General features: G+C 42.6%; 1 protein-coding gene across 5 annotated transcripts in view; it reads left to right on the top strand.

The window, feature by feature from the left end:
• The first annotated feature begins 15,100 nt into the window (after positions 1–15,100).
• The window catches only part of TASOR2 (transcription activation suppressor family member 2), a 97,616-nt gene continuing 88,419 nt past the window's right edge, over positions 15,101–24,297 (top strand). For all 5 annotated transcript variants that reach the window (XM_040343286.1, XM_040343285.1, XM_040343287.1 and 2 more), the window contains exon 1: positions 15,101–15,206. The gene's annotated coding sequence lies outside the window, so the exon portion shown is untranslated. The remainder of the gene's footprint in view (positions 15,207–24,297) is intronic.

Here is a 24,297-nt window from a genome sequence, read left to right as displayed (position 1 = left end):
GCACAACTCTTGGGGCTGGCTTTGCTAATCTCATGTGTTTGCGTGTTAAGTAAAAGTTTGTTAAGAGACTATTTGCACTTTTCAGTCTGTTACAGCTTGAAAAATGTGTTATCTCCATTACAAATGCTACTTTTACTCCCGTCTCATACTTTATTCTGAGCAAGCGTTGGTTTCTTAGCATACACACGCTCGAGTTTCTCGTCGAACACCAGCCCGACGAGGAACACGACAAGCAAATTCAGACTCCTGTCGAGGAAAAAGAGAACTTGCTCTCTTTTTTGCTCGTCGAAATCCTCGACAGTTTCCTCGGCAAAAAAGCTCTCCTACCAAGTTTCTTGATGGATTCTGCCGAGGAAACCGGTCGTGTGTAGGAGGCCTCACAGGCCTGGCTCTACGAAAGAGCATATAGTAAAAGAAGCTTAAAGAGAGCATACCAAAGGGCTATACATGGCACCCCATGCTCTCTTACTATATAAAAATGAACAGGTCAATGACAAGAAAAAACCCAAGTAATAACAACCTATAATAAACAGACGTGCCAGTTCTGTGCAGTTTAAAAAAAAAAACACTGGCATTTACTGAATATGGCCTAGTGGTCTCCAAATGTGTACACAGGGGGCCAGATCCAGAGAGAGAGTACGCCGGCGTATCTAATGATACGCCGGCGTACTTTCAAATTTCCTGCTTCGTATCTTTAGTTTGAATCCTCAAACCAAGATACGATGGCATCTGGGTTAGATCTGACAGGCGTACAGCTTCGTACGCCTTTGGATCGTAGATGCAATACTTGGGCGTCCGCTAGGTGGAGTTCGCGTCGTTTTCCGTGTTGGGTATGCAAATTAGCTTTTTCCGACGATCCACGAACGTACGAGCGGCCGGCGCATTTTTTTACGGAGTCTCTATCCGGCTTTTTCCGGCATATAGTTAAAGCTGGTATTTTGCGGCGTATAGTTAGATTTGCCATGTTAAGTATGGCCGTCGTTCCCGCGTAGAAATTTGAATTTTTTTTTTTTTGCGTAAGTCGTCCGTGAATCGGGATGGACGTAAGTCACGTCTAAGTTTAAAAAGTTACGTCGTTGCGACGTCATTTCGCGCAAAGCACGGCGGGAAATTTTAAAACGGAGCATGCGCAGTTCATTCGGCGCGGGGACGCGCTTCATTTCATGAATCACGCCCCCTACCCGCCGATTTGAATTACGCGCCGAGAGATACACTACGCCGCCGTAACTTACGGCGCAAATTCTTTGTGGATTCAAAGAATTCAAAAGTAAGTTACAGCGGCGTAGCGTATCTCTGATACGCTGCGCCTATCTAAATGTACGTGGATCTGGCCCAAGGAGCCAGATGAAGACGCTAAAAAAGATGCATGTATATGCTTCCCTTTGCATATCCATAGATGTGAACATTGGGCCAGATCCTCAAAAGGGATACGCCGGCGTATCTACTGATACGCCGTCGTATCCCTGTTTCTATCTTTGGAACTGATCCACAGAATCAGTTTCCAAGAGATAGACAGAAGATCCGACATGTGTAAGGGACTTACACTGCCGGATCTTAGGATGCAGTACCGCATCTGCCGCTGGGGGCATTTTGCGTCGAAATGCCGCCTCGGGTATGCAAATTAGCACTTACGGAGATCCACGAAGCTTTTCAGCTTTGTTTTTTCTCCGTAAGTTTTAGTTTGCAATCGTAAAATTAGGGCTGCTTTTACAAAGTGTAAACTGTTTACACCTTGTAAAAGCAGACCCTTCTGTCCAGCGCCGCGTTTTTTTTTTTGTTTTAAATTTTTTTTTTTTCGCCATATCTTTTTTTTTTTCCGACGCAACTTTATTGACCCGGCGCGATCCACAAAGCTCGGCGTAACGTAATTTTGCGCTATGCACGTCGGGAAAATGACGTCACGAGCATGCGCAGTACTAATTTAAATGGGAATCGCCCCCATTTGAAGAGGAACGCCTTGCGCCGGCGGAATTTAAGTTACACAGCCGAAAATTTCTAGGTAAGTGCTTTGTGGATCGGGCACTTAGGTAGAAATTTTAAGGCAGTGTAACTTAAATGGGAATTTTTACGTTACGCCGGCTCTTTGTGGATCTGGCCCATTGTGCTTAAAGTCTAAAGGGGATTTTATTAGGGAGAGTCTTAAAGGTTAAACTGATTGGATCTCCAGGTTTGGAAGTTATGTCTCCTTAGGGAAGGGGGGGACGTCAGTGACCCAGCTACCTTCAATCTCAGAGCTATAGGTGACGACCAAAGGTTGTAGTGGCTTTGTCCACCTTAGAAGTGAGGTCAGTTCCTGGGGGGGCTGTGGATAAATGCCTTAAGGGTAGGACATTAGTCCCTTCTTTTTTTCGAAGGGAGCAGTCATGCACTGAGCTGCCTTGGAGGTTCCATTTATATGGGATGGGCCTTTTCTTTGTTCCACTTTATCTGCTTTTGCAGCCTTTTTTCAGCCCCGCTTTTTTTATAGTTCATGTCAGTGGCGGCTAGTGCTCCATCGGTCATGGAGGCGGCCGATGGTCCTGACCCCCACCTCGTTGCTCCAGCCCGCCACCACCCGCCGGTCACCACCCCCCACCCGTTTGCCAGTAAATAATAATGATAATAGGGGGCTTTGTGCAGGCTCCGTGCCAGGGATACCAGATGGGGTCGGCGGCAGGGGGGGATTGATGTCGGCGTGGATCGATAAGGTGTCTGCGGTCTCACAGGGGCGATAGTTTGTGCTCCTCTCTTGTGCAGCCACAGGAGGAGCTGACAGCACTCTGCATGGGGGTGGCTGGTGGGTCAGTCTCTCGGTCCTTGTGCGTCTCCTCCCTCCTCGGCCAATAGAATTGATTCTTTCGGCCAATCAAAAAACAGGTCTCAAGACCCACTTCCTGATTGGCTGGGAGGAGGAACAGTGTGAGAATAGCGAATATTAAATTTGCTATTCTCACACAACTGTGTGGGCTTTGTGCGCAATGCTCTGCGCCCCAAGCCCACCCTATTTTAAAGCCTATTAGAGCCTCTGGCTCTAATCACATGCTTCAAGCACACCTCCAATTGGAATCCATGCCTCTGGCACCCTGCATGTAGATTAGTGGGGCATGACACATGTATTGGGGGCGGCGCCCATGTACCCCTAATGGACGGGCCGCCGCTGGTTTATGTTATATATTTCAAGAGCTGTGGGACATATTTTCAGGATATGTATCCCTATCTGATTTCTATGATGTATGGATATATAAATCACACAATTTTATTTTCAGATCCCTGGATACTATTGTACTGCATATACAGTAAGCCTATGAATTGAGTCAGCTTCAGAATCAGTATGTTGGCTTCTCTTGCCCTGAGGAAGCAGGTGTAACCTGAGAAAGCACAGATGTATGGGATTCCTTGAAGCTCATTCTCATGAGATTGTGATTATAGTTGTTTGCACAACCAAGCTTAAAGTGGTTCTAAAGGCAGAAGAAAAGAAAATAAGTAAATCCGTGCTGTCAAGTGGTATATATATATATATATATATATATATTTGTATGTATATATATATATATATAATAGCTGCCTGCACAACAGGTATACTGTATATAGGCAAAGTGGAAATAGTAAAGTGCGGCGCTGAAAATTATGATTTTGATGTGATCAAAAAATATATAAATAGGTGAATAAGAGGGTGCTGTCTATATGAATTGAACCATTAGACTGTACTAATGTGCTAATTTCAATAGACACCCAGAATATAATAAATGAATATTAATAAAACAACCCAAATTAATGCCCTCAAGAAATGAATGAGAAGAGTGAGCAACAACTAGGATTACACATAAAAACAAAAATCCTGAGAAACAAAGTGTATAGATGTACAAAAAGATAGATAAATATCTATATTGAACATCAAGGTGATTGTGTTAACCTCCCTGGCGGTATGATTCTTTCAGAAAAAAGGTGCTGAAAGCGGTACCATTATTTGCAAGGAAATTTGGCGTTTTATACTGTAGGCCTGTAATTTTTAGAAATAACTCACTTAAATCTGACCAAACAAGATTCTAATAGGCATCCCGGGTATGACATTTTTTTAAAAACAAAATTATAAATTATAATATAATAAATAATTATAAATAATTATAACAAGTAATAATATAATTATAATAAAAATGATTCAATAATGTAATCAAATCAAAATCACTGAAATTTGCTCAGTTGCAGAATTGTCGCTGTCATTATTATTATTTTTTTATGACGAATTTCCCCACAAATCGCTATCGCACAATTCTGCAAGTGATTATAATTTATTATTTCTGTTTTTTAGCTGCTCTAAAACTATTTTTGACATAAAGGGACACTTTTGGTTGCTATGGACAATCTACAGTTTACAGGCAGAAAAAAAAAGTTTTTATTATATAAAAGTACATGTAGGGCACTGGGCAGACCACTAGGGACAAGGGGGGGGGGGTGTATTTTTTACATACAGTACTGTAATCTATAAGATTACAGTATACTGTATGTAATGTGTTTGTTTACTTTTTTGAATTTGGCGCCGTTCTCCGCTCCCGTGCGTCGTAACGTCGCAGGGAACGGAGATCGGCGTCACACAGAGGCATTGTGTGAATCGAGCGAGGTCCCGCTCGCTCGCACAGTGCGGTGGCATCGCTGGATCCAGGGACAAGGTAAGTAAACACTCCCTGTGGATCCAGCGAGGCAAGCCCGAGTCTGACTCGGGGTTACCGCTCGCAGCAGGAAAATCTAACCCCGAGTCAGACTCTGGAATACCGCCAGGCAGGTTAATAAACAGCAAAGTGACAATAAACCAAATGTGTTGGTAAACAAGTGAGTATAAAGTCCAAAAAATTCCACTGAAATGAAAATAAATATATAATCAGTTGTCTGTAGGTAATCCACCACCGTGAAGATTGAAGGCTTACCAAACGAGTTGGACCCAGCGAGGCTTACGCCTGATGAGTGAAACGGGCTTGTTGGTGTATCTCACTCAGTAAGAATTAAACAAGTACGACTTCCAATGGAACCAGGCAGAGATATATCACAGAGTTGACATCAATGAATATAGACCATGGATGGAGCAGCAGTACTTCACATATAAATCCTCCCAATGTAACATATAGTAAAAGGAAAAAGATTGGGCCTCATAGTGTAATTCCATTTCAAAGTGAGAACATTTATTAAAATTATAAAATGGTCACTCACATTTGAGAAGACATATAAAGCGAATAAAATCAAAGTAACGCAGTGGCATAAACGGAGCCCTTCCCGACGCGTTTCTCCTAATAAGGCATCATCTGACCCGCTTAATATGTATTCTCAAATGTGAGTGACCATTTTATAATTTGAATAATTGTTCTCATTTTGAAACGGAATTACACTATGTGGCCCAATCCCTTTTACACCAACAAGCCCGTTTGACTCATCAGGCGTAAGCCTCGCTGGGTCCAACTCGTTTGGTAAGCCTTCAATCTTCACGGTGGTGGATTACCTACAGACAACTGATTATATACAGTAGTTATTTTCATTTCAGTGGAATTTTTTGGACTTTATACTCACTTGTTTACCAACACATTTGGCTTATTGTCACTTTGGTGTTTATTAACACAATCACCTTGATGTTCAATATAGATATTTATCTACGGTGAGGAAAATAAGTATTTGAACACCCTGCTATTTTGCAAGTTCTCCCACTTGGAAATCATGGAGGGGTCTGAAATTGTTATCGTAGGTGCATGTCCACTGTGAGAGACATAATCAAAAAAAAAAAATCCAGAAATCACAATGTATGATTTTTTTAACTATTTATTTGTATGATACAGCTGCAAATAAGTATTTGAACACCTGAGAAAATCAATGTTAATATTTGGTACAGTAGCCTTTGTTTGCAATTACAGCGGTCAAACCTTTCTTGTAGTTTTTTCACCAGCTTTGCACACACTGGAGGAGGGATTTTGGCCCACTCCTCCACACAGATCTTCTCTACATCAGTCAGGTTTCTGGGCTGTCGCTGAGAAACACGGAGTTTGAGCTCCCTCCAAAGATTCTCTATTGGGTTTAGGTCTGGAGACTGGCTAGGCCACGCCAGAACCTTGATATGCTTCTTACAGAGCCACTCCTTGGTTATCCTGGCTGTGTGCTTCGGGTCATTGTCATGTTGGAAGACCCAGCCTCGACCCATCTTCAAAGCTCTAACTGAGGGAAGGAGGTTGTTGCCCAAAATCTCGCAATACATGGCCCCGGTCATCCTCTCCTTAATACAGTGCAGTCGCCCTGTCCCATGTGCAGAAAAACACCCCCAAAGCATGATGCTACCACCCCCATGCTTCACAGTAGGGATGGTGTTCTTGGGATGGTACTCATCATTCTTCTTCCTCCAAACACGGTTAGTGGAATTATGACCAAAAAGTTCTATTTTTGTCTCATCTGACCACATGACTTTCTCCCATGACTCCTCTGGATCATCCAAATGGTCATTGGCAAACTTAAGACGGGCCTTGACATGTGCTGGTTTAAGCAGGGGAACCTTCCGTGCCATGCATGATTTCAAACCATGACGTCTTAGTGTATTACCAACAGTAACCTTGGAAACGGTGGTCCCAGCTCTTTTCAGGTCATTGACCAGCTCCTCCCGTGTAGTCCTGGGCTGATTTCTCACCTTTCTTAGGATCATTGAGACCCCACGAGGTGAGATTTTGCATGGAGCCCCAGTCCGAGGGAGATTGACAGTCATGTTTAGCTTCTTCCATTTTCTAATGATTGCTCCAACAGTGGACCTTTTTTCACCAAGCTGCTTGGCAATTTCCCCGTAGCCCTTTCCAGCCTTGTGGAGGTGTACAATTTTGTCTCTAGTGTCTTTGGACAGCTCTTTGGTCTTGGCCATGTTAGTAGTTGGATTCTTACTGATTGTATGGGGTGGACAGGTGTCTTTATGCAGCTAATGACCTCAAACAGGTGCATCTAATTTAGGATAATAAATGGAGTGGAGGTGGACATTTTAAAGGCAGACTAACAGGTCTTTGAGGGTCAGAATTCTAGCTGATAGACAGGTGTTCAAATACTTATTTGCAGCTGTATCATACAAATAAATAGTTAAAAAATCATAAATTGTGATTTCTGGAATTTTTTTTTTTTGATTATGTCTCTCACAGTGGACATGCACCTACGATGCCAATTTCAGACCCCTCCATGATTTCCAAGTGGGAGAACTTGCAAAATAGCAGGGTGTTCAAATACTTATTTTCCTCACTGTATCTCTTTGTACATCTATACACTTTGTTTATCAGGATTTTAGTTTTTTATGTTTTATGCACCATTAATTTTGGTTGTTTTATTAATATTCATTTATTATCTTCTGTGTGTATATTGAAATTAGCACATTAGTGTGCAGTCTAATGGTTCAATTCATATAGACAGCACCCTCTTATTCACCTATTTATATATTTGTTGATCACATCAAAATCATCATTTTCAGCGCCACCCTTTCTAAAGGCAGAAGGTTTTTGTTTTTTTACCTTAATACATTCTATACATTAAGGTGGCATCCCTGTCAAAAATGAAAATCTCCCCTTTATTTATTTATTAATTAAAATAAACATTTATATTTACCACTTTTTGGATTGCTGATAGACAGTTGGAAACAATTGTCCAATCCAGACATTCAGCAATCTTCTTCTCTTCTTTGTTTCCTCCTCTTTGTTTCCCAGCCGTGCACCATCCTCCCCCATTCATGACGTCACATGCTTTCTGATGAATGAAGATATTCATGCGTCCTTGTTCATGAGAAAACTCAGACAGGGAAAGCAGCTCCAGCAATCATTCTAGCCTTGCTTTGGCTTGTGGGAGTGACTAAGAGCCAAAAGTGAGACACGTCCACCGGCTGCTTCCAGGCTCAGAAGGCAGGACGATTGTGATCACGGGACAGGCAATATATCAGGCAAAATAAAGGTAGAAAAACAGCAGTGTTTGTATTTTGGGGCACATTGATCACTTAATCATGCAATAAGGGCTGTACTATTTTGAGTGCAAGGGTTTCCAACCACTTAAAGGTATAAAAAAAAAACTTCTGTTTGCAGCTTCCCCCAACCCCCCATATATTTACCTGAGCCTGATGTCAATCCAGCGTTGTGCATGAGACTACTCTCTCTCTTATTCCTCACTGGCTCAGAGGCAGCAGCAATAGCCATTGGCTCCTGCTGCTGTCAATCACAGCTAGTGAGGAGGAAGTAGGGGGTGGGGTCGTACCGCACAGTGTTGTTTGGGAAAGAGCCTGAATGAATGACCCCATAGCAAGTGGCTTGCTATGGGGTCACTCAGCAGGAGGGAGTTGTCACGAGCGCCAGTGGAGGATCCGAAAAGAGGAGGATGGGGCTGCATTGTGCAAAACCATTGCATAGAGCAGGTAGGTATGTCATGTTTGTTTGTTTTTTTTTTAAATACCTTTACAAGCACTTTAAAACCGTATTAAACCCAAAACCAAAAATGTAATTTACTTCAGCATTTTAATTATTAGATAGGGTGGCTGCATTAGCTTTCTTTTTGTAGGCTTTTTTCACCTGCTGATCTCCTATATTAGAGTGCCCCCACCCTGGATGAAAGAGCAGAGGGGTCAACTTTGGACAAAAGCATTGTCAGTCTGGGGGGAGGGGAGTGTTAGATGGACTAGCAGATTTAAAAACAGCAACAAATTAGAGCCAAACTCCAGCTCATACTCTATATCAGTTACAGCAAACATTTATTTTTCTTTTGTCATAAAGGTTTTACATAAATAAATAAAAGCTGATCATTTTGAGAACCACTTCCAGTGTTAAATAGTTTCTGCAGCTATCACATCTAACAGTTTGTAAGCAGCAATATAAAAAAATGTTTGCTTGGGTTTAATACTGCTTTGAGTGCTATATATTTTCTCACGTAGTTGCAGGGCTTTTTTTCTGCCAGAACTGAGTTCTGGCACCTCTGGCAGTCCTCTCCTTTCATACCTGCCATTTAACACAGAAGCCAGTAGAGGATGTTTTCTGCACTGCTTACTTCCTCTACTGCAGTGGTTCTCAACCTTCTAATGCCGTGACCCCTTGATAAAATTTCCCAAGTTGTGGGGACCCCTAACAGTAAAATTATTTTTTTAGCGTGGGTTGTCAGCACCCAAGGCATGACAGGTAATTTGCGCCTAAACCACAGACATTTAGCGCTCCCTGAGTCCTTTTAATGGCAACTATAATCACACTCACTGTGTCTCCGGCTTCACTGTGTCTCTGACTTTGTGGTGTCTCGCAGCAGTGACACTTATGCCGAAATCAGGAGATGGGGTCTCCTCCAGCCCATCCCACTTCACATTCCTCACCAGTCAGCTGACCTCTAGTCTCTGCCCCCAGCCATACTGTGAACTGAATGAGCGCCTGCAAAGAGGCTGAGTGGGCGGCCGCGGGCTACAGGAACAGCCCAGCTGGGCAGCCGCAGGCTCCAGGGACAGCCCTGCTGGGTGGCTGCAAAAAGGCTGGGAGAGTGGTGCGGGCTTCAGGATTGGCCGAGGATTCGGTGACCCCTGGCAAATTATCATTTGACCCCCAAGGGGGTCCCGACCCCCAGGTTGAGAACCACTGCTCTACTGGCTCCTATGTATCAGTGCTGGGAACCCAGGGCTGCTGCCCTCGAGGCCTGGTGAGTTCTTTGGGTCCCAGCACCGCAACCTACAACTGCCTGTGGTGATTTAGGAGGCAGCTTCTGCCGCTACCTGCCACTGCTACTCACATTGTAGCTGAAGAGCACTGAAACTCTGCCTCACCTATAGTTCTGACAGGTCGCTGATTGGCTGTGTTAAACCCCCTCTGGTGGTGGCGGAAGAGGTGAGTGAGCTGTGAATGAAAAGGGGGGGGGGGGTTGAGCTTTCCAGCGACTGATTTTGTGCAGAGAGAACTGTGAAAGTGTGTGTGGGGGGATTTTAGCAGCGAAGAGAGCTGGGGGGGATTTGTACAGAGAGGAGAGCTGGGGAGAATTTGTGCAAAGGAGAGTGGGGGGAGGGGTGGTATTTGTACAGAGAGGAGAGCTGGGGGGATTTGTATAGAGAGGAGAGCTGGGCAAATTTGTGGCAGAGAGAAGAGCTGGGGGAGTTGTACAGAGAGGAGAGCTGGGGCAAATCTGTGCAAAGAGAACTGGTGGAGGGGATTTGTGCAGAGAGGAGAACTGTGAAGGGGGGATTAGCAGAGAGGAGAGCTGAGGGGGATTTTGTAGAGCGGAGAACTCGGAAAGCCTATGTGTGTGTATGGGGGGGAGTTTATGCATTGAGGTGGGCTAAGGGGGATTTTTAGCTGAGTGGAGAGCTGGGAAAGTGTGGGGGGGGATTTATACAGAGAGGAGAGGGGGGGGGAGAATTTAAGCAGAGCGGACAGCTGGGGGTGGAAATTTGTGCAGAGAGAAGAAATGGGAAGAGGGAAACTTTGTGAAGAGATGCCAGCTGCAGAGGGCAGAAGGCAGATTGTGCAAAGTGAGAGATGTGGAGGGGGGAGGGGAGGGCAAGTTGTGGAGAGGTGAGAACGGTGGGGGAGACTGGGGGTGTGGATGTGAAACATGGCAAAGGTGAGAGCTGTGGATTGGGTTGAGCTTTAGATGGGGGTGCAGAAGGGGGGCAGAGATAATATGGATGGAGGTGCAGAGGTGAGTTGGGGACTGGGGTGTAAGCTGTGGTGAAAGGGTGCAGAGGTGAGATAATGGGGAGGCAAAAGTGAGTTGTGTATGGGGGGTCGCTAAGGTGATTTGTGGATAGGAAAGCAGAGTGGAGCTGTAGACAGGGAAAAACATTTATGAAGAAATTTTATTTTTCTATTTTTTTTATTGGATATGTTTTATAGCAGAAAGCAAAAAAATATAGTTTTTTTTTTTCAAAATTGTAAGTTTACATTTGGGTACAGCACTGCATGACCGCGCAATTGTCAGTTAAAGTAACGCTGTGCCATATCACAAAAAATGGCCTGCCGTGTAACACTTCGGGAGGTCAAGTGGTTAAAGGGGAACTAATCCCTCCTATACTTCACATTCAAGGAAGTTTCCATCTTAGCCTCTGTTTGATCTACAGTTGCCATATGGCTGCACACGTGATCAGTTATGACACTAGTCATTTAATGGCTTGACTGGTTAAAAGCTAACATAAGCACACAAATAACTGTAACAGTTATCATTCAAAATGTGCCTTGAATTTAATTGTTCTGGGAAACTGTTAAATTGTTAGGTTTAGTTCCACTTTAACTCAAACCTGGAGCTAGGCTTTAGAGAGGAACTTTACTAAACGCATCTATTCACCTGTTTCAAAAAACAGTTACATTTCTGGCATGCTATGACTAAGCACTAGTTTCAGTGCAAAACGCGTCAGTGGTCGGGTTTTATTTTATATTGCTGTGACTTGTAGAGCTGTCTTTTTTTTAATAAAGGCTACAATTTGTTCAGAGTGCGGCTGTCCAGAAACAATTTTTGTTCCTGCTTTGCTAAGTGCATTGCCTGCACCTGAGTTGTCTGCGGAGGATATTCATCTGGGTTCCCACCTGGAGCGGCTACTCCCCTTTTCCCTTGCAGCACTGTGGTAATTGTAAATCAAACAGAAGCTAAGATGACAGCTTCCACGACTGAAAAGGATAGGAGGGTTTAGTTCAGCTTTAATGTAACACCAATGTTTTAGTATTATCCTACAGTTTACCACTTGAGACCCACGCTATTGACAAAAGACGTCAACAGCGCGGCTCTCAAGTGCCAACAGGACGTCTTTGGACGTCATTTAATAGCATTACCCGCGCGCGCGCCACTGGGGGGCGCACAGCGGGTAAGCATTGTCCCGGCGCATAGCTGGGGACCCGATGCGTGTACCTGGCGGCCGCGATGTCCGCCGGGTACACACGATCGTCGGTAAGACAGCAGGGATGTGGAGCTCTGTGTGTAAACACAGAGCTCCACGTGCTGTCAGAGGAGAGGAGACCGATCTGTGTCCCTTGTACATAGGGACACAGCATCGGTCACCTCCCCCAGTCACCCCCCTCCCCCCACACAGTTAGAACACACCCAGGCTACACATTTAACCCCATAGAAGGGACTGGACACTGAAGTGGAGAGAATGGGGCTGCTCACCCCGAAAAGTATGATGAAAAGGGTTTTCCCAAATGGGGTTGTTGCGCAGCTTAGATGGAAAGAAGTTTATACCACGTAGTAAAAAATATATATTTTATTTGATTCACATGTAAAAAATGGGAACAAAGAGGGATAGCACAGTGGATAGAACATGAGTTACAATGAGCTTTTGCACGGTCCCTCCATCACCCGCCCCACCTATTTTGGGGGTGACCTCTTGTGGTGCTGAACGAGGAGCTCCAAACGGCGTGGCGAGCTGCCACACTGCCTGGGATGGGAGGCGTTTTTGGGTGGGCCATTTGATCCAGCCGTCCAGCCCGCAGCATTTACCTGATACACCACATCAAGGTAAGGGGACTAAAAATCCACTAAAAAATACATTCAACATCATTGTTCTGTACTAAATACACATGAACTGTTTGTACTACATTATAGCTCACTGCTTCCCTATTTTTAGGCTTTTCTGCATTAGCAGACACAAACTTAAAACGTAACAATGTATTTCCCAATATCCAAATTACAACCATGAGATGTCTAACCACTATTTGTTCCCTTTCAGCTACACAAAATTCTCTGAAGAAGACCTCTAATAGGTCGAAACGTCCGTTAGACTGTTTATATTACGATGCATATTTTTGATCATATAAACACCATTTGTGTACCCTTTTATACACTCATGTTAAAGCTGTTTGTGTACCCGCTATAACTCATGTTCCATCCACTGTGCTATCCCTCTATGTTCCCATTTTTTACATGTGAATCAAATAAAATATATATTTTTTACTACATGGTATAAACTTCTTTCCATCTAAGCTGCGCAACAACCCCATTTGGGAAAACCCTTTTCATCACACATTTAACCCCTTCCTCACCCCCTAGTGTTAACCCCTTCACTGCCAGTCACATTTATACAGTAATTAGTGCATTTTTATAGCACTGATCGCTGTATAAATGTGAATGGTGCCAAATTTGTGTCAAAAGTGTCCGATACGTCCGTCGCAATATCGCAGTCCCAATAAAAATCGCAGATCGCCGCCATTACTAGTAAAAAAAAAATAATTTAAAAAAATCATAATTCTGTCCCCTATTTTGTAGGCGCTATAACTTTTGCGCAAACCAGTCGCTTATTGCGATTTGTTTTTTTTTATTACAAAAATACGTCGAAAAATACGTATCGGCCTTAACTGAGAAAAAAAATATTTTTTTAAAAAAAAAAAATTTGATATTTATTATAGCAACAAGTAAAAAAAAAATATTTTTTTTTTAAATTGTCGCTCTTTTTTTGTTTATAGCGCAAAAAATAAAAATCAAATACCACCAAAATAAAGCTCTATTTGTGGGGAAAAAAAGGACGTCAATTTTGTTTGGGAGCCACGTCGCCCGACCGCGCAATTGTCAGTTAAAGCGACGCAGTGCCGTAAGCTGAAATTTCGCCTGGGAACGAAGGGGGTTTATGTGCCCAGTAAGCAAGTGGTTAAGACAATACTGCCCGATTGTTTGCATAACTGAAATTCTAGACTTAAAGTGGACATAAACCCTCCATACAGTGAAGTGAACAGCCTCAGATGATACACAGAGATTAACCAAATCTCCCTACATGAAATTTCAGGCTGCTTTTATCTGATGTGTCCGAGAATTTGTCAGGAGTTATCAGGCTGATAACAGAGGAATGGGTCAGAAGAGAGCTATGGGACTTAGCTCTTTGAAGAGAGATAACAAAACACTGTGGCCCGGATTCAGATACATTTGCGTATCTTTCGGCGGGCGTAGCGTATCTCAGATACACTACGCCGCCGTAACTTAGGGCGCAAGTTCCGTATTCAGAAAGAACTTGCGCCCTAAGTTACGGCGGCGTAGTGTATATGGGCGGACGTAAGCCCGCCTAATTCAAATGTGGATGATGTGGGCGTGTTTTATTTAAATTACTTGTGACCCCACGTAATTGACGTTTCTTACGAACGGCGCATGCGCCGTCCGTGAACGTTTCCAAGTGCGCATGCTCCAAATTACGCCGCAAACTGTCAATGCTTTCGACGTGAACTTAACTTACGTACAGCCCTATTCGCGAACGACTTACGCAAACGACGTAAAATACGACGATGTTCGTACGTTTCCGACGTCCATACCTAACATGACTTACCCCTGCTTTATGAGGGGGCAACTTTACGCCGGTAAAAGCCTTACGTAAACGACGTAAAAAAATGTGCCGGGCGGACATACATTTCTAAATCGGCGTATCTACCTAATTTACATTCTATGCGTAAATATACGGAAGCGCCACCTAGCGGCCAGCGTAAATATGCAACTAAGATACGACGGCGTAAGAGGCTTACGCCAGTCGGATCTTAGCAAAATTCCGGCGTATCTTGTTTTCTGAATACAGAAAAAAGATACGCCGGCGCATCCTAGAAGTTACGCGGCGTATCAATAGATACGCCAGCGTAACTTCTTTTTGAATCCGGGCCTGTAGTTATATGTGCCCAGCTCAAATTTCATGAATTGGGTTTACATTCACTTTAAGGTTTTGTGAATACCAAATATTCATATTTTTATTGAATATCTGGCTTTGGTTGATATTTGTGCAAGATTCACAGGAATGCAGAATCAAATTCTAGTATCCTATAGTCTCCGAGCTTCAAAAGCTATATAATTCGAGAGTCAAAAACGTTTAAAGTCTATAATATCCTTTAATGCACATAATAATAAAAAAATTATCCAACAGCACTAATGCTAAAGATAGCTTTAGCAGCAGAAAGCTCTCATGAATCAAAAAAGAGATTCTAAGATGTAGGTACATCGTACATTTCAATTTTATTATAACATCAAAGTTTCCAAACGGCAAATCAGTGTGTGTAGACCACGGCCACCCCGCCGAATTGACGCTGCTACTCTACAGGAAGTGACTCCCCGCCAGTGTGGGCACAGTCCTTCCAGCACTAGAGCCTCAGTCTCACTCCACTTCCGGGTGAGCTTTCACTTTCTCTTCTTGACTTCCTCTGCAGGAAACACTTCCGGAGCAGCAGGCGCTCCTCCCCTTCCCGAGGACTGTGTGGCCGTGGATCGTCAGACATTTTCTGAGTGCTGTGTCTTGTTGTATACGGATCTAGGGAAGAGTCGGAAAGGTGAGCTCGGCCGTGTAGAGGCGCTTCTCCGCGGTCTACTCTTGGGGTTCTTACACCGGTTATGATGCTCGGGATTGTTCTAGAAGTTTTCGCACTGCTTTTACCTCACGTTTCTCTTAGAAAGGTTATCGGAGGAGGCTGACGCTTCGGGCCCCGTAAGAGGGGAGAAATGTGTGAGGGAGAAGGGTGGGGGCCTGTCTGGGGGGGGAATCGTTTGTGTATTGTGATCGTCTGTGATCTTCACTTCCAATCTGTGTGTGTGTGTGAGGGATTGTGTAATAGGAGCGCAGCGCTCTGCCCTCTGCTACGTATGTGTGTGCGCGGCTTCCCCTCTCCCTGGCAGTAGGAAGTGATGGGGCGGCCCTTGTGTATATCCGTCCTCTGCAATCACACAGGATGTGCAGCAGACTCCTCACACAGGCCCAGCCCCATGGCCTGCCATTTAGGATCAACATTCCAGCCCTGACATTTATTATTATGATGGTTCGCATAATCATCTAATATTATGCTCTGATCTTTTCATTTTTCTGCTATTGATGAACACAATTTTATATATATATATATATATATATATATATATATATATATATATATATATATATATATATATATATATAATCTCCGACCGACCGACCTTGGACCTTGGTTTGCGAGCATAATTGGTTCCGGAAGCATGCTTGTAATCCAAAGCACTTGCAAATCCAAGTGAATTTCCTCATAAGGCCCCTTTCAGACGTCCGCTCCGCCTGTCCGTTTTTACAAGTCCGTTAACAGACTTGTAATACATCCCTATGGGATCGCGTCCGTTAGCGGATGGAGCATCCGCTAGCATCCGCGTCCGTCGGGATCCGGTTTTGCAGGGACCGCCCTACCCGCCGACAGCTCAGCGGGGATCCCCGCTGAGCCGACGGAGCGGACCCAGAAACGGTCCGCTCCGTGTGAAAGAGCCCTAAGAAATAATGTAAACTCAACTGATTTGTTCCACAACCATTTATTCTTAGGCCCTTCAGTCTATATTCCATATAAAAAGCATGTGATAGGTTGTGTAACCATAAAATGTCCATCCACAAATGGAAGCCTCCACAAGGGGATTAGAAGCCAAATCCAGCAGGAGCTCCAGAGTATAAAGAGAAGAGAAGCGCCTCCAAGTGTAGCAATATGGTTACATTTAATTAAAGGAGTTGTAAAGGAAAACATTTGTTTTGCTGAAATGACTGTTTACAGGGTATAGAGACATAATTGTTAACTGATTCCTTTTAAAAACGATTAAAAATAGATAAAAATCAATCATATAATGTACCTGCAGTTTCTAGTTTTGTTTTTGCATGTTGTTTCTGCTTCTGTGATGTACAGAGCCACAAAGCCAATACAGGGCAGTGATGGTTTGTAAAATGAAACTGGTGCTGTGGGGTTTTAGACACACAGTAATCACACCTCCTTGATTAGTGACCACAGAGAGAAAGCTCCCAGTACTGTGGTTATCAGGAAACAGACAACCAGGAAGTGTGGAGATCAGAGAAGAATTACAGCAACTTGAGAGCAAAAACGAACAATGAGGACATGAAAACAGCACTGCATTAAGGTAAAGGAAGCTATTAAGATAAAAAAAATAATTTCCTTTACAAACCCTTTAAGGTACAACATTTATCGGCTCACATGGTTGATGATTTAAAGAGGCACTTCTAAGTATGCAGGCATCTGGGTAAAAGCTGTCCACATAGACCATCCTTCGCACTTCTGGTGCTTTGTCACATATAGCTAACTATCACATTTGGCTACCCGCTGGAGTGCGCATGCGCGTTGCCGCCATATGCGTTCCAACACTTTTACAAATGTGATGGGTAGCCGAATGTGACCAAGAATATAGCTAGAGAATTTATCTGAAAGGAATTTGTGAACGTTTTAGTAAATGCTTTTTGATTTGTAAATATGTAAAACGCATATGGCAGCGTCACGCATGCGCACTCCAGCGTATAGCCAAATGTGATGTGTAGCCATATGTGACGAAACACCAGCTCTCACCGCTGTCAGTCTACAATTGTGACCGGGAAGACTATCCTGCAGTAGAGCGATCTGAAAGCGAGGATTGAACTGCTCGTGGAGCGCAGCGTGGAAGGGACGCTGGCAGAGAGGAGATGGTCTATGGGACATCTTTATTCCGGATGCCTGCATACTTGGATGTGTCTGCTTTATTCATCAACCATGTCATTTGCTAAATGTTGTACTTTCATTAATGTAACCATATTGCTACACGTAAGCCCCGTACACACGATCGGACTTCCATCTGACTTTTCCGTTGATTTAGTTCCGAAGGGCGTTGGCCGTGAATTTGGTATGTGTATACATGGCAGAACCTTTTCAGCCAACAAACACAAACATAGTGACGTACTACGTGGTTTTTAAGCTCTTTAGCGCCACCCTTTGGGCAACTTCTGTTAATGTCTGATGGTTAGCATTGGTTCTGAGCATGCGTGTTTGTACTTTGGATTTTAATCCAGCGGATTTGTGTACACACGATCGGATGATACGACGAAACACATTTGTTGTTGGAAAATTTGAGAGCATGCAGAGCGAACATTTGTTGTCCGAAATTCCAAGAACAATTATCCGATGGAGCGTACAGACGGTCCGATTGTCCGATAAAACACGTCTGTCAGACCATTGTTGTTGGAAAATCGGATCGTGTGTTACGGGCCTTTAGAGGTACTTCTCTTCTCTTTTTTACTCAATTGTCACATGATGCTACTTGTATATGAAGACATCGCTTGTATAGCAAGTCAAAATGTATTACATTTCTTTGCAAAACGCTCTCAAACCAAGGTGTGTGTATATCTATCACACACTTTTTTTTTTTTTTTTACTGACCTTATATAATATAGGCAGTGTTGGTGATCAGAATAGCTTGATATGCGTTATGCAAGATTAAAGTGGAAGTAAACCCTCCTATCGTTTTCAGCCAAGGAAGCGGCCATCTTGACCTCTGTTTAATCTGTAACTGCCATAATGCTGTACATGTGACCTGTTATGAAACCAGCCATTGGATGGTTTGACCGTTTGGTTGAGAGCACAAGCAAATGTGACAGCTAGCAATTCGGGCATGCCGGGAATGTTAACTGTTTTTTGTAACTATCAAATTGAAGGTTTTACTTCCGCTTTAACAGTAATATAAAAAAATCAAAGATGTGGGTGGAAGTCCGCTACACACACTCTCGCACACTGGAAAGTATCTGGTGTGAACCATTCCTAAAGGAAAAAAAAAATGCATGCGAAGTGTAATAATGTCTATTCCTCATGCACTTTACCTTGTCACACTCATCTGTTGCAAAATAAAAAAGCCTGTGGAAATAATCTTTAGCAATCATAACAACACCCTTTCCCCCTTTTAGTGCCGCTTTACACTGGGGCAGCATGACTTGCTGGGTGACTCGCAAGGCGATCTGCACACGACTTCAGAGGCGACTTGCACAATGACTTCTGTATTGAAGTCAATGGAAATCGGCCAAAGTCGTACAGGAACCTTTTTTCTTGAGTCGCTCCTATTAGAACAGTTCTATTGTACAGAACGGAGAACGACTTGTCAGGCGGCTAAGTCACCTGACAAGTCGCCCCTGTGTGAACCGTCACTTAGGGTCTTGTGAAAAAATGGGGGGATGGGAGGGGCATGGGGAAGGATTTTTGTTTATCTTATGCGGAAAAACTTTCAAGATCTTGGGGAGCGCTTTTTTTAACTAATGAATGTAATGTAGTCCTGCACATGTGAGAGATGAGGCACAGACGGTCATGTGATACCTCATGCATGTGTTGTACCACGTTACAGTCATCTGTTAAGAAATAAAAGATATGGGGAAAAAACTTGCGAAATTTTTTTTTTTTTTTCACAAGACACAAAGGAAGAATTGTATTTATTTTTTTATGTATTTACTAATTTATTTACATAACATACAAGTGTAATAAGATGCTGCACATGTGCAAAATAGGGTTTAGATGTCAACGGCAGGCCGTCGGAGGAGGAGGAGAAAGAAGGATCCAGCTGCTGCTGACTTCCTATTTTTTTTTAAATAGCAGTGTGAGTTTCTGACACATGGGGGTGGGGCAGACCGTTGGGACCGGACAAAAGATAAAAGAGAGAGGCAAGTAACTGTGACTAATACTGCCAGACACTAGTAGATTTATGAACAGTCGTTTGTACAAACAGCTGTAAAAAAAATTCTCGGTACATTCGACAACTTAAATGTTGTTCAAAAATGCTTCAAAATGTTGTCTGTTTTTAACATTCAATTTTGGAGCAGATGAACTTTATTGAACAAAAAACATTAATACTGTTAGAAATTAGTTTAAGGGATAACATTTTCATCCTCCTTTAAATGTTTTCCTCACCGTTGTTGAAACAGAACATGTTTTCACTAATGAATAGACAATGTCATAATTAAAAACTAATGAAATTCTACTACAAGCAAATATTACATTGGGGTTGTGAGTTTAATGAAAGGAAGGGCGGGGTGTTAACCTGGTGACAGTTTACATTTCCAAATCGCTGCATTATATCATAAACTGTTGCCATGTTTTTAAATGCGTTTTTAAAGTCTGTGACTTTTATCCGGATAAACTAGGGAAGGCAAGGGGTTAGTAATGTTGTCAGTTTCTTCTTGCTGTCTGTTGGCACTGGTAAGATTAACCCTATTTGTCCTGGAAACTATTGCCACTAGGAGTTAAAGTATGGCAAAATTCAGACACCAATAGAAGGGGAATGTAATAGTGGAGGACACATGTTCCAGGTACATTTATATATTACTGGGAATTGTGTAGCACCAGCAAATTACGCAGCAGTTTACATGTTGTACGTTCCCATTAGTCACCACTAGGGCGAAACAACTAATTTCATAATGGATTAGTTGCCCTGCATACAGTTTAGGCTGATGCATATTCTCCTACATATTCTTGGTAAAAAAATCGCAATAAGCGTTTGGTTTGCGCAAAAGTTATAGCGTCTACAAAATAGGGGATAGAATTATGGCTTTTTTTTTTACTAGTATTGGTGGCGATCAGCGATTTTTTTTTTTTTATTTATTTATATAGATATAGATATAGATAGATATATAGATATATATATAGATATATATATATATATAGATTTGATATAGATATCAATCTATATCTATATAAAATCTATCTATCTATCTATCTATCTATCATATTTATTTTTTTATCGTGACTGCGACATTATGGCGGACACATTTGACACCATTGATCCCACTGACATGCCACTAGGAAGAAAGGGAAAAGTCTTTTTTACACTTACCTCTCCCCGTTCTTCAGCTCCGAGGAAATACAGTGCCACACACATACAGCTTAGTGCAGTACACGTATCAATTTTTTTTTTGGACAAGAATATTTATACGAAAAATCTTTGTACATTCGCTGAATGAAAAAAAAATGGTTTCGAAATTTCACTTGCTTTTAACATTCAGTTTTAGAATGAATGTAATTTCTGAACGAAAACCACATACACCAGGGATATGCAATTATGCAGTCCCATCATGCCTCTGGGTGTCATGCTGTCAGAGTCTTGCTATGCCTCATGGGACTTGTAGTTCTGCAACAGCTGGAGGTCTGCTAATTGCATATCACTGACATACACTGTCTGAAAATGTATTTGGGCAAGAAGTTTTCTATTCTGCTTCTTCGAATTTTCCCGTCACTGTGGTCGAAAACAATGTTTTTGTATGGCTAGCATGAATGACAGCAGACACAGGTAGCTTTTATCAAGTCACCTGCCTATGGCAAGGGAGTCTGTCATACATAATATATTACAGTTCTCTCTGAAAATTGGAAAAACAGTCTTTTAATTAAAAACAAATTAATAATTTTCTAACCTCTAATAGTATATACAGTATATCTCTTCTGTCTGTTATTCTCAGAGTGGATTAGAGATTTTGCTCCCTAAGAGCCGGTTTACACAGGGGCAACCGGACTTGCAGCGCGACTTTGCAAGGCAATTTCAGCGCGACTTGACCACTTAAGCCCCGGACCATATTGCTGGTCAATGACCGGGCCACTTTTTGCGATTCGGCACTGCGTCGCTTTAACTGACAATTGCGCGGTCGTTTGACGTGGCTCCCAAACAAAATTGGCGTCCATTTTCCCCCCACAAATAGAGCTTTCTTTTGGTGGTATTTGATCACCTCTGCGGTTTTTTAGTTTATGCGCTATAAACAAAAATAGAGCGACAATTTTGAAAAAAATGAATATTGTTTGCTATAATAAATATTCCCCAAAAATATATAAAAAAACATATATTTTTTTCCTCAGTTTAGGCCGATGTGTATTATTCTACATATTTTTCGCAAAAAAAAAATCGCAATAAGCGTTTGATTGGTTTGTGCAAAAGTTATATAGTTTACAAAATAGGGGATAGTTTTATGGCATTTTTATTAATATTTTTTTACTAGTAATGGCGGCAATCAGCGATTTTTATCGGTACTGCGACATTATGGCAGACACCTTTGACACATTTTTGGGACCTTTGGCATTTTTATAGCGATCAGTGCTATAAAAATGCCACTGGCAGGGAAGGGGTTAACACTAGGGGGCGAGGAATGGGTTAATCATGTTCCCTGGGTGTGTTCTAACTGAAGGGGGGTGGGACTGACATGGGGAAATGACAGATCACTGTTCATACATTGTATGAACAGATGATAAGTAATTTCTCCCCCTGACAGGACCGGGAGCTGTGTGTTTACACACACAGCTCCTGGTACTCGCTCTGTAATGAGCGATTGTGGGTGCCCGGCGGTGATCGCGCCCGCCCCTATTGGCTGAGCGACGAGTAGATCTACGTGATCTCACCCAGCATAGCCGACCTGCTGCCGTATAACTGCGGCGGCTGGTCGGCAAGCAGTTAAAGTTGCCTCCAGGACAGGCGACTTTGGCTGTGGCCAATCAAAGAATAATCAGCTCTGTGGGAGGGAGGGGTTTGCCTGACTATTTTCTCTTCCTGTAAAGTTGCTTCAGTTAAGACAGTGATCCGACTTTGGAGGCAACTTCCATTGAAATCTATGGAAACAAGTTGCCTACAAGTCGCCTTGAAGTAGTACAGGAACCTTTTCTGGAGTCGGAGCGACTTCAGTAGTGTACATTAAAGGGGTTGTAAAGGTACAATTATTTATTTTTTCCTAAATAGCTTCCTTTACCTTTAGTGCAGTCCTTCATATACCTCATCCTTCGATTTTTGCTTTTAAATGTCCTTATTTCTTCTGAGAAATCCTCACTTCCTGTTCTTCTGTCTGTAACTCCACACAGTAATGCAAGGCTTTCTCCCTGGTGTGGAGTGTCGTGCTCGCCCCCTCCCTTGGACTACAGGAGAGTCAGGATGCCTACTACCGCACAGCTCCTTTCTCTATCTGCAACGCAGAGAGTGTCCTGACTCCTGTAGTCCAAGGGACGGGGCGAGCACGACACTCCACACCAGGGAGAAAGCCTTGCATTACTGTGTGTAGTTACAAACAGAAGAACAGGAAGTGAGGATTTCTCAGAAGACATAAGGACATTTAAAAGCAAAATGGAAGGATGAGGTAAGTGAAGGAGGACTGCACTAAGATAAAGAAAGCTATTTAGGGAAAAAAATTGTACCTTTTACAACGGCTCTCATTCACTTCAATTGAATTTCTCATGTCGCGCGACACAAGTCAGATCCCAAGTCGCGGTAGTGTGAACCGGCACTAACCATATAGTTGGTTATTTTATTTTTACCACTGCATTTTTTTTTTTTTTAAGAATAAATTGCCCCTTTTTTTTTTTTTTTACTTTACGTATCAACTAAATTATACACCACACTTTTTTTTTTTTTTTTTTTTATTTTTTATATCCAATTAATCAAATCAGTAATCTGCCCTAGTCATCACTCTCAAGGAGCTTACAATCTAGGGTACCTAACTCGCATGCACTCGTATACTGTACATACTAAGGCACTATGAGCATGTCTAAGAGACATTTCCCTCACATTGGAAAGATTTTTCACTTGTTTTGTATACAGGACAAAAGTGAAGGTAAATCTCTATTAGACCTCTTGCACATTATTCTCCTGTAAGATCCCTTTTACACTGAGGTGTTTTTCAGGCGCCTTTTAGGTTAAAAATAGTGCCTGAAAAATGACTCCCTTGCAGTCTCATTGTGAAAGCCTGAGGGATTTCACACTGAGGCGATGCGCTGGCAGGACGTTAAACTCCTGCAAGCAGCATCTTTGTAGTGGTGTATACACTGCTCCTGCCCATTGAAATGAATGGGCAGCGACACTTTTGCGGGTGGTTTTAAATATATTATGGTGTGTTTTCATAGCATGATGTATTTTACCAGTAACCTTGGGGAAATGACATGTGCTCATGGTTGGCCCAATTACCTGCTATTATATGGTGGTGGTGGGAGGTTGTGTTCAGATTTAATTGCATATCCATACGTTTATTTTCCCCTTGTGTAAGTTGTAATATGACAGCTGCTTTGTAGTCACTTGGGACAGTTCTTTGTGTGTTTTGTTTTTTTTTTGTTTTTTTTTATATATATCTTTCTCCATTTTTCTTACTGCACATAGGTGACACTTCTCTGTTAGCACATATCACAGGCATGTAAAGATAGAGGCTGACAGCTTGCACAATACTGCCAAATGTGTGCAGCAGTAATAAACAGATGTTCTGTGTTTAATGAAGGGGAAACAAGGAAATGCAAATTCATATCTGAGTTGCTTTCATTTTCTAAGCTTTGCGACTGAACTGATTGTCCTAGGTTGCTGCTGCTCTGATTAAAGGACACGCACTCACACTTGAACACAGGCACAATTTTAGGTTTGTTCAGGTATTTGCCAAAACATATTCAAGCTATAGTTATGTAATGGCTATGGGCTGAAAGTGCACACTCTTAGGTTTAATTTGAGGGTATGTACATCCAAATCGGAGGAACGTTTTAGGAATTGCAGCTCTTAAAGAGGAAGTAAACCCCTTTTTTTTTTAAAAGCACCCTGCAAGGCAAAGGCATAATGAGCTAGTATGCATAGCATACTAGCTCATTATGAAGTACTTACCTGAGATTGAAGCCCCCTCAG

The sequence above is a fragment of the Rana temporaria genome, chromosome 3 (assembly GCF_905171775.1).
Source record: "Rana temporaria chromosome 3, aRanTem1.1, whole genome shotgun sequence".
Lineage (NCBI taxonomy): Eukaryota > Metazoa > Chordata > Amphibia > Anura > Ranidae > Rana > Rana temporaria.
The sequence above is the reverse complement of the archived record's forward strand: the minus strand, read 5'-3'. Positions and strand labels throughout refer to the sequence as shown.